At 43.7% G+C, this 10,056-nt stretch overlaps 1 pseudogene; it reads right to left on the bottom strand.

Moving 5' to 3' along the window:
- Positions 1-520: 520 nt before the first annotated feature.
- Positions 521-1,986, bottom strand: LOC119565515 (annotated as a pseudogene).
- Positions 1,987-10,056: the final 8,070 nt, after the last annotated feature.

Raw genomic sequence — 10,056 nt, 5'->3', positions numbered from 1 at the left:
GGGTTTGTAACTCTCAGTTTCTATTGTCCATGTTTAAGAAGAGCGGCTATTAAACTCAACCAGAAAAAACGCAGTATACATCAGGAAACTTTTTTTTTTAAAAGCACCAGTGACAATGTACATTACTGTTAAATCCCAGTGGTTTGGGGAACATCTCAGTCTTTTGACTAACCAGGTGTTTAGATAATTGGAAGTGCTATTTTGAGGTGCACTGTCACTGATACAGAAATACAGGGAACAGAGGGAGTAATGGTAATGTTAGCATCATACTTTGTACTTTATTAAAAAGAGTAAAAAAATAACTTTATTGAGACTTGCTATAAAAATACAAATCTGTTGATTAGAGCTTACAGATGCAAAGAGGCTAATTGAGAAGATGTGTGTGTGATGAACTAACACAGGGCTACCAGATGGACACACTGTAGATTTGGGTAATTAGGATTTTTGGATAAAGGGAATTTGGGTAATTGGAATTATACTACAAAACCAAGCTCAGAAATTAGGTTGATAATTATATGTCTTATACATGTCCATAGGTCCCTGAGCACTTGAGTGAGGGTTAGGATTAAAAATAATAATATTGATAACAGCCTGGTTCTCCTTGTAAGGTAGCATATTATATATATGAAGCTAAAATTGATATATTTAAGGACACTCAAATTATAACATTGTCTGAGCTTTAATACCACAGTCATTACTAGGGTAATAGAGAGCTTTAATTGAAAGCTAAGTCCTCCCAACTACAATGTGAAGTAATGTATTTACTGAGCTGCCTGGAGTATTTGCTTTCAAAGTCACTGATACTTATAACACACCAAATGCATGCTTGAATGGATGTGTTTGCCCCATGCTATTTTACATGACAGGGTCAATCACAGAAGAATGTGAGGACTGGGTGCGCATGAAAGAGGTACTATAGTGACTCTGAAAGACATTGTGGTCTTTGCAAATCAATAAGAATCTTGCATGCTTTCTGAGTATTTCCTGAAGGTATTTCTTGAACTTTTCACCCACAAAAGCATAGATCACTGGGTTCAGGCAGCAGTGGATGAAGGAGATGGTTTCAGTCACCTGCAGGGCCAGGTCTAGGCTTTTGCTTGTCTCGCAGTCATCTATGATGTGCAGGCTTCGCAAAGAGTCTAGAAAAAGTGCAATGTTGAAGGGTGCCCAGAAGAGGAAAAACACAACCACAACAACGAACACCAGCTTCATCGCTTTATACTTGTTTCGGTTCATGCATCTCTGCAGATTTTTCAAGATGTGGGAGTAGCAGAAAATGAGAATGCCAAGCGGGATCAAGAGACCCAAAACATTGACTTTAGAATTGGTTACAAGTTTCCAAGCAGTCCTATTATCCTGGTAATAAGGAGCACGCTTCATAATGCCATCTTCATTCAGTTCTTGGATAAAGAAAATATTTGGTATTGAAGCTAAAATGGCCACTGACCAAACGGCAAGGCTTATAACAATGCTGAGCACGGTTGTTCGAACTTTCCGAGCATACACAGCATGGACGATGGCTAAATACCTGTCTATGCTCATGAGGGTTATGAAGAATATGCTGCTGTAGAAGCCAATGTAGTAAACTCCACATATTGTTTTACACATTGCGTCCATTGGTCTGAAGCATAATGAGCCAGGAAGGGGAGGGACAAAACAAAAAGCAGGTCAGAGATGGCGAGGTTCAGCAAATACACATCAGTCATGCTGGTCAGTTTCTTGCAAACTATCAGAACGCAAATGACCAAGCTGTTTCCCACCAGGCCGAACACAAACACCACACAGTAAAGAAATGGAAAAAATACTGATCCAAAGATCTTGATATTCTGTGTGCTGCAGACAGAGCCCAACTCAGGATAATAATCATCATAAAAAGTGGAGAGAAGATTTGACTCAGTTGAATAATTCATCATGAGGTGACCTATTTAAGAACACAGAATTTAATATGATCCAACAATCCTATTTTTTAGTTAGTATCTAGGCACAATTCTGCCCTCATACCCCACACAACCCCACTGAAGTCAACAGGGTTGCACAGGCTGTAAAGGGGTAGAATTTGGTTCTGAGGACAGGCTAGCCTGTTCAGGTAAAAGAACACTTTGCCCTGTGACGTTATCTAATTGAAATATAATCATGTAAATCATTATTTCTACCATGGTTATATACTTGCAACTAATCTCATAAAGAGTAGGAGTACTTGTGGCACCTTAGAGACTAACCAGTTTATTTGAGCATGAGCTTTCGTGAGCTACAGCTCACTTCATCGGATGCATAGCATATCGTGGAAACTGCAGAAGACATTATATACACACAGAGACCATGAAACAAAACTTCCTCCCACCTCACTCCCCCGCTGGCAACAGCTTATCTAAAGTGATCCTCAAGTAGAGCCATTTCCAGCACAAATCCAGGTTTTCTCACCCTTCCCCCCCCCCCCACACACACATACAAACTCACTCTCCTGCTGGCAACAGCCCATCCCCCTTTGAAACCCCTCTTTATAATGCGCATGATAATCAAGGTGGGTCACCTCCAGCACTAATCCAAGTTTTCTCACCCCCCCCCCCACACCCCCCTTTTCCAAAAACCATACACACAAACTCATTCTCCTGCTGGCAACAGCTCATCTTACAATGTGCACAGCAATAATCCAAGTTTAACCAGAACGTCTTGGGGGGGGTTTTGCAGGAAAAAAACAAGGGGAGACAGGCTACCTTGTATAATGACTTAGCCACTCCCAGTCTCTATTCAAGCCCAAATTAATAGTATCCAATTTGCAAATGAATTCCAATTCAGCAGTTTCTCGCTGGAGTCTGGATTTGAAGTTTTTTTGCTTTAAGATAGCGACCCTCATGTCTGTGATTGCGTGACCAGAGAGATTGAAGTGTTCTCCGACTGGTTTATGAATGTTATAATTCTTGACATCTGATTTGTGTCCATTTATTCTTTTACGTAGAGATTGTCCAGTTTGACCAATGTACATGGCAGAGGGGCATTGCTGGCACATGATGGCATATATCACATTGGTGGATGTGCAGGTGAACGAGCCTCTGATAGTGTGGCTGATGTTGTTAGGCCCTGTGATGGTGTCCCCTGAATAGATATGTGGGCACAGTTGGCAACGGGCTTTGTTGCAAGGATAGGTTCCTGGGCTAGTGGTTCTGTTGTGTGGTATGTGGTTGTTGGTGAGTATTCGCTTCAGGTTGGGGGGCTGTCTGTAGGCAAGGACTGGCCTTTCTCCCAAGATTTGTGAGAGTGTTGGGTCATCCTTCAGGATAGGTTGTAGATCCTTAATAATGCGTAGGAGGGGTTTTAGTTGGGGGCTGAAGGTGACGGCTAGTGGCGTTCTGTTATTTTCTTTGTTAGGCCTGTCCTGTAGTAGGTGACTTCTGGGAACTCTTCTGGCTCTATCAATCTGTTTCTTCACTTCCGCAGGTGGGTATTGTAGTTGTAAGAATGCTTGATAGAGATCTTGTAGGTGTTTGTCTCTGTCTGAGGGGTTGGAGCAAATGCGGTTGTATCGCAGAGCTTGGCTGTAGACGATGGATCGTGTGGTGTGGTCAGGGTGAAAGCTGGAGGCATGTAGGTAGGAATAGCGGTCAGTAGGTTTCCGGTATAGGGTGGTGTTGATCAAGAACAAGCCATCAAGAACACTATCCCCGATAATGTCACGGCTAACCTGGTGGCTGAACTTTGTGACTTTGTCCTTACCCATAACTATTTTACATTTGGGGACAATGTATACCTTCAGATCAGCGGCACTGCTATGGGTACCCGCATGGCCCCACAGTATGCCAACATTTTTATGGCTGATTTAGAACAACGCTTCCTCAGCTCTCGTCCCCTAACGCCCCTACTTTACTTGCGCTATATTGATGACATCTTCATCATCTGGACCCATGGAAAAGAAGCCCTTGAGGAATTCCACCATGATTTCAACAATTTCCATCCCACCATCAACCTCAGCCTGGTCCAGTCCACACAAGAGATCCACTTCCTGGACACTACAGTGCTAATAAACGATGGTCACATCAACACCACCCTATGCCAGCAGGAGAGTGAGTTTGTATGTGTGTGTGGGGGGGGGGGGAAGGGTGAGAAAACCTGGATTTGTGCTGGAAATGGCTCTACTTGAGGATCACTTTAGATAAGCTGTTGCCAGCGGGGGAGTGAGGTGGGAGGAAGTTTTGTTTCATGGTCTCTGTGTGTATATAATGTCTTCTGCAGTTTCCACGATATGCTATGCATCCGATGAAGTGAGCTGTAGCTCACGAAAGCTCATGCTCAAATAAACTGGTTAGTCTCTAAGGTGCCACAAGTACTCCTTTTCTTTTTACGAATACAGACTAACACGGCTGTTACTCTGAAACTTATAAAGAGTGTAACACATGGCCGGAAAGGGTTAAGCATCCTGCAGGCTAATTAACCCAACATCAGCCTGTAGAGACATGTTAGAAATGATAATTAAGGCCATTGGATGCTAGATAGGCTAGAACTTTGCAATGCAAACCTATCTTGTTAAAGTTAGGGGTGATACTAATTGTATATGTGTACTCATAAATGTTAGCCATGTAAACGGACAGTTTCTGTCTGTCACTATAGCTATGGATTCAGAGATCAAAAGGGAATATGAACATTTAGATGAATCTTGGGTGAAGTAATGTCATTGTCTATATGTCTCTGAAGTTTGTGATAGACTGTCTAAATGACTAAATTGCCCTATGTTAATTTGTGTAACTAATTACTGGTGGTGTTTGGGAAGCAGAAGGTTACATCAAAAGCCTATTGTTTGCCCAGGACTGTATGGTCAAATGGATGCTAGAACACTGTATAAAAAGACCCTTGAGTCCTGATCATGTCATCTCAGATCTGCTTGATGCTTGAACGCAGGGAAAGCTTAAACCACAAGATTGAGATCCCAGTGCTGACTGGTCCGCCCTGAATATAATATTGGACATTGGACTATAACCTGTGGACTAAAATCTAAAAGAACGCTTTGCTACTATAAAGCTTACCATCTCTGCTATGACTCTGAACTTCATGTATATTGATCTTTTAACCAAACTCTCTTTTCATTTTAAATAAATTTTACTTTATTTAATAAGAATTAGTTGTAAGCATGTTTTTGGGTAAGATCTGGAATATTCATTAACCTGGGAGGCAATGTGTCCGATCCTTTGGGATTGGTAGAACTTTTTCACATGATGAAATAAGTAGGGCTGTCAATTAATCGCAGTTAACTCATGCGATTAACTAAAAGAAATTAATCGTGATTAATTGCACTGTTAAACAATAGAATACCAATTGAAATGTATTAAATATTTTTTGGATATTTTTCTACATTTTCAAATATATTGATTTCTATTACAACACAGAATACAAAGTGTACATTGCTCACTTTCTATTATTCTTTTTATTACAAATATTTGAACTGTAAAAATGATAAAAGAAATAGTATTTTTCAATTCACCTCATACAAGTACTCTAGTGCATTCTCTTTATCATGAAAGTGCAACTTACAAATGTAGATTTTTTTTTTGTTACATAACTGCTTTCAAAAACAAAATAATGTAAAACTTTAGAGCCTAGAAGTGCACTCAGTCCTACTTCTTGTTCAGCCAATCCCTAAGACAAACAAGTTTGTTTACATTTACAGGAGATGCTGCTGTCTGTTTCTTATTTACAATGTCACCTGAAAGTGAGAACAGGTATTCGCATGGCATTTTTGTCACCGGCATTACCAAGTGTGAAATACCTAGTTCACCACTAGAGGTGTTATTTCCTCCCCAACAAAAGAAGGTTTACAGGCATCAGACAAGCCGGTGTGGACAAAAGACTTTGGGCTTGTCTACGCTGCAAAGTTTTGTCAACAAAAGTTATGTCTACGCTGCAAAGTTTTGTCAACAAAAGTTATGTCGACACTCAAAAAGCGCTATAATAAAAATTGGTATTGCATGTTCACACTCGCTCCCTCTGTCAGCAGAGCACATCCACACTTGGGGCCCTAGCATCAACAGTGTGAGCAATGCACTGTGGGTACCTATCCCACAGTCCAACTCTACACCTTCTGCCACTAGGTCTTGTGGGAAGGTGAAGCAGATCGCGGCGCATCTTGGGAGTGGGATCAATGTCCTGGGATGCACTGCTTTCTCTCCCAACATTCCATGGGCTTCTGGTTTTCTTCTGCAGCATTTTTCAATGGCCCTTCTTTGCTATGCACCCCGGCATCTTCGTGAGAAGGGATGGACCCCATACTGCTCTCCTATGCTCTGATAACTGTCATGAAGACATCGCAGATGGCAGGGCAGTTAATCGCGAAGTTCCTAACTGAAGAAGACTTCCAGTTGCCTGACATGCTGTGTGATTAGGATAGGAGCAACTTTAGATTACATTTGACATTCACAGAACAGCTGCAGAGGGTGGACCATCGCCTTTGGGCTCAGAAAACAAGCACTGAATGGTGGGTACCTGTCGTCATACAGGTCTGGGATGACGAGCAGTGGCTACAGAATTTTCAGATGTGGAAAGCCAACTTCTTGGAACTGTGTGCGGAGCTTGCCCCAGAACTGCGGCACAAGAACACCAGAATGAGAGCTGCCCTATCGGTAGAGAAGCTTGTGGCAATTGCTGTGTGGAAGATGCCGACTCCAGACTGCTACCAGTTAGTCGCGAATCAATTTGGAGTTGGGAAGTTAAATGTTGGGGCTGCGTTAATGCAAGCATGCAAGGCAATTAATTGCATCCTGCTACGAAGGACCTTGACTCTGGGAAATGTGTGTGAAATAGTGGATGGCTTTGCAGAAATGGGTTTTCCTAACTGTGGAGGGGCGATAGATGGCATACATATTCCAATTTTGGCACCAGACCACCTTGCGACAGAGAACGTCAATAGAAGGGGTACTTCTCCATGGTGTTGCAGGCACTTGTGGATCACCACGGGTGTTTCACTGACATCAACGCAGGGTGGTCTGGGAAGGTGCATGACACATGCATGTTCAGGAATACTGGCTTGTATAGAAAGCTACGAACGGCGACTTTCTTTCCAGACCAGAAGATTACAGTAGGGGATGTTGAAATGCCCATAGTGATCCTGGGAGACCCGGCGCACCCCTGACAGCCATGGCTCGTGAAACTTTACATGGGAAACCTGGACAACAGTAAGGAGTGGTTCAACAACATGCTGAGTAGGTGACAGATGAGTGTGGAATGTGCCTTTGGCAGATTAAAGGCACACTGGCGATGCCTTTATGGCAAGTTACACCTCAGTGAGGAAAATATTCTCATGGTCATAGCCGCGTGTTGTACGTTGCATAACCTTTGTGAAGCTAAGGATGAAAGGTTTGCTCAGGGGCGGAGTGTTGAGGCAGACTGCTTGGCTGCTGATTTTGGCAAGCCAGATACCAGGACTATCAGAGGAGCTGAGAGGGGAGCAATTTGAATCAGGGAGGCTTTGAGGCAACACTTTGAAAATGAGAACCAGTAAGTATATCTCTGTGATTGGTGCTGCAATGTTACATTACATTTAGTTTTCCTAGGAAGCGATGGTGACATCTGGGGCCTTACATTCCAGTAAGCAAACGATTAAACTGCCTGTGTATGTATTGATAGTGCCTGCTATCTCAATGTATAGGAAACAAATAAAGATGAGTTACCATTTGGAATCTTTGCTTTTATTGCACAAGAAACAACACACACACATGCACACACAAAGATGCTTGGTGGGAAAGGAGGCATCAAGGAAGAGCAGACTTTCAGAGCTGTGTGTAGGTCCAGCTATCATTTGGAAAGTTGTCCGAGGGGGTGGAGTGAAAGGGAAATCGAGAAGTCCCGGAAAGCGGAAAGGACTGTGCGGGTGGAGTTTGGGGGAAGGGCAGGCAAAAGAGTTCTGAATGTGCTGCAGGGAAGGGCGGGCACACATCTGGTCAGTCTGCAGCATTATTAAGGACTTCAGTATCTGTCTTTGCTCCTCCATGACTTTAATCATCCGCTCAGTAGCATTCTTAACAAACTACTGATTTTCTATTCTGTCCTGCCTTTCAGCTTCCCTCCACTCCTTGCACTCCCTTTTCTCTGCATTGGAGAAGTGCAGTACCTCCTGGAACATGTCTTCTTTGCTCCATCTTGGGCGCTTTCTTATCTGGCAGAGACACTCGGCCGGTGTGTGTGGGGTGTTCCTGAAGGCTACATCTGCTGGAGCAGAAGGAACAATGCACAGAAGCATGATGGTAAAATTCAAGCACACCATTGAAATATTTCAGTAAAATATACCTTTTGTAAGATAACAATCACTTTCTCACTGACCCTTGGCAGGCGCACATCTCAGCAAAGACCCAGAGTATGGTGAGTGTTGGCGGGGGTGGTGGGGTTGCTCTACATGGGGAAAAGAACACTCTGCAAGGGTTGTGGTGCAGCTGACTAGGGGAAAAATTCTAGAATTCTCCCACACTTTTCCACAGGTAGGGGTCATTCTAGCAGATATCTCACTGCTAAGGGTAAGCAGGGAAACAAGGGTACATCTGCTACATGCTTGTGGCTTCTGCCCTGCTCTGTATGTTGCTCACCTGTGTGCACTTTGGTCCCTGCACAAGTGATTGCCGAATGGCACAGAAAAGTTTCCTACATTGGGGGGAGGAACAAAGCAGCACTGCCAAGGAACCTTCGGCAGAGGATTAGCTAGTACCTCCAGGAAGCTTTTCTGGAGATCTCTTTGGAGGATTCCTGTGAGCTCTTACTGATCAGCTACACAGGGAAATGTCAGAACCACAGCCAGCCTTCTACATTTCTATACTCTGAACCCACCTCTGCACTACACAAACCACAGCCATTTACCAGACATCTCCTCTCCTGCTTCTTGCTCACCAGAGAGCAACTGCTGAGACTGGCTAGACACCTCTGGAGTGGTGACCAGTTCTTGGTTGCCTACCCCACTGGAAGACTCCCCCAGGAGCTCCACATCGTCGTCTAATTCCACCTCTTCATCAATGACTTCGCCCTCCAGGTTAGGTCCTCTTTCCACCGCCTCCAGGCCTGTCAAAATCTCCACGGGGCTTTTGGCGATGGAGGTGGGGTCACCACCAAGGATAGCATTCTGCTCCGTATAGCAGGTCTGAGGTGCAGCACCAGAGCGATGGTACACATGCCTTGCCTTATGGTACATATGCCTCAGCTCCTTTATCTTCGCTCTGCACTGCGGTGTGTCCTGATCATAGCCCCTTTTGCACAAGCCTTGAGAAATCTGCCTGTAGGTATCAAAATTCCTATGGCTCAAGCACAGATGGGACTGCACAGCTCCTCTTCAGCAGATCTGCAGCTGTCCACACAGGACAGCGTTTGCTGCAATAGCCTGCCATGGTTACCTGGGAAGATGTGATGAGACCTCTCCATGCTGAGCAAACACAAAATGGAATTTCAAAAATTCCAGGGGCTTCTAAAGGGGAAGGGCAGATGGTTGTTTACCTGGCTGCAGGGCAGTGGAGTTCAAACTCCGCACACACCCCTGAAGAGGGTATGTGGCTCAAGCCCTCTTCCCATCATAGCTTCAATGTTGGGGGAAGAGAATAAAAATGCCTGTTAAGGAGAAATGTTATTCATATGCTGCTTGAACTCTGAGGGACGAGGATTTCTAAGCATAAGCAAGGAGTCCCCAGCTGTTTAGCTTGGGTTAGCCTTAAGAGACTTATAAAGCATGAATGTTATAGCAGCTACTATCATCTTTTGGCACCTAAGACCATATCTCTTTTGTGTGTGTATCTTTACCTGCTTTAAACTTGTCAATAACTCTAGTATTTCTTTTTTTCTGGTTAATAAACCTTTAGTTATTTTATTACAGGACTGGCTACAAGCATTGTCTTTGGTTCGAGATCTACAGTATAGCCAACCTGGGATAAGTAACTGGCCCTTTAGGACTGGAAGTAACCTGAATATTGTTGTGGTTTTTGGTGTAAGCGACCATCTGTCACAAAGTCCAGCTTGCCTGGGAGGCAAAATAGATGGAAGTGCCCAAGGGGAGTGTCTGTGACTCTATGGTAAGACTGTTATAGTGCTTTAGGTGTTCAC

Source organism: Chelonia mydas, chromosome 2, assembly GCF_015237465.2.
Source record: "Chelonia mydas isolate rCheMyd1 chromosome 2, rCheMyd1.pri.v2, whole genome shotgun sequence".
Taxonomy (NCBI): domain Eukaryota; kingdom Metazoa; phylum Chordata; order Testudines; family Cheloniidae; genus Chelonia; species Chelonia mydas.
Note: the sequence above shows the minus strand (reverse complement) of the source record. Positions and strands in the feature narration are given on the sequence as shown.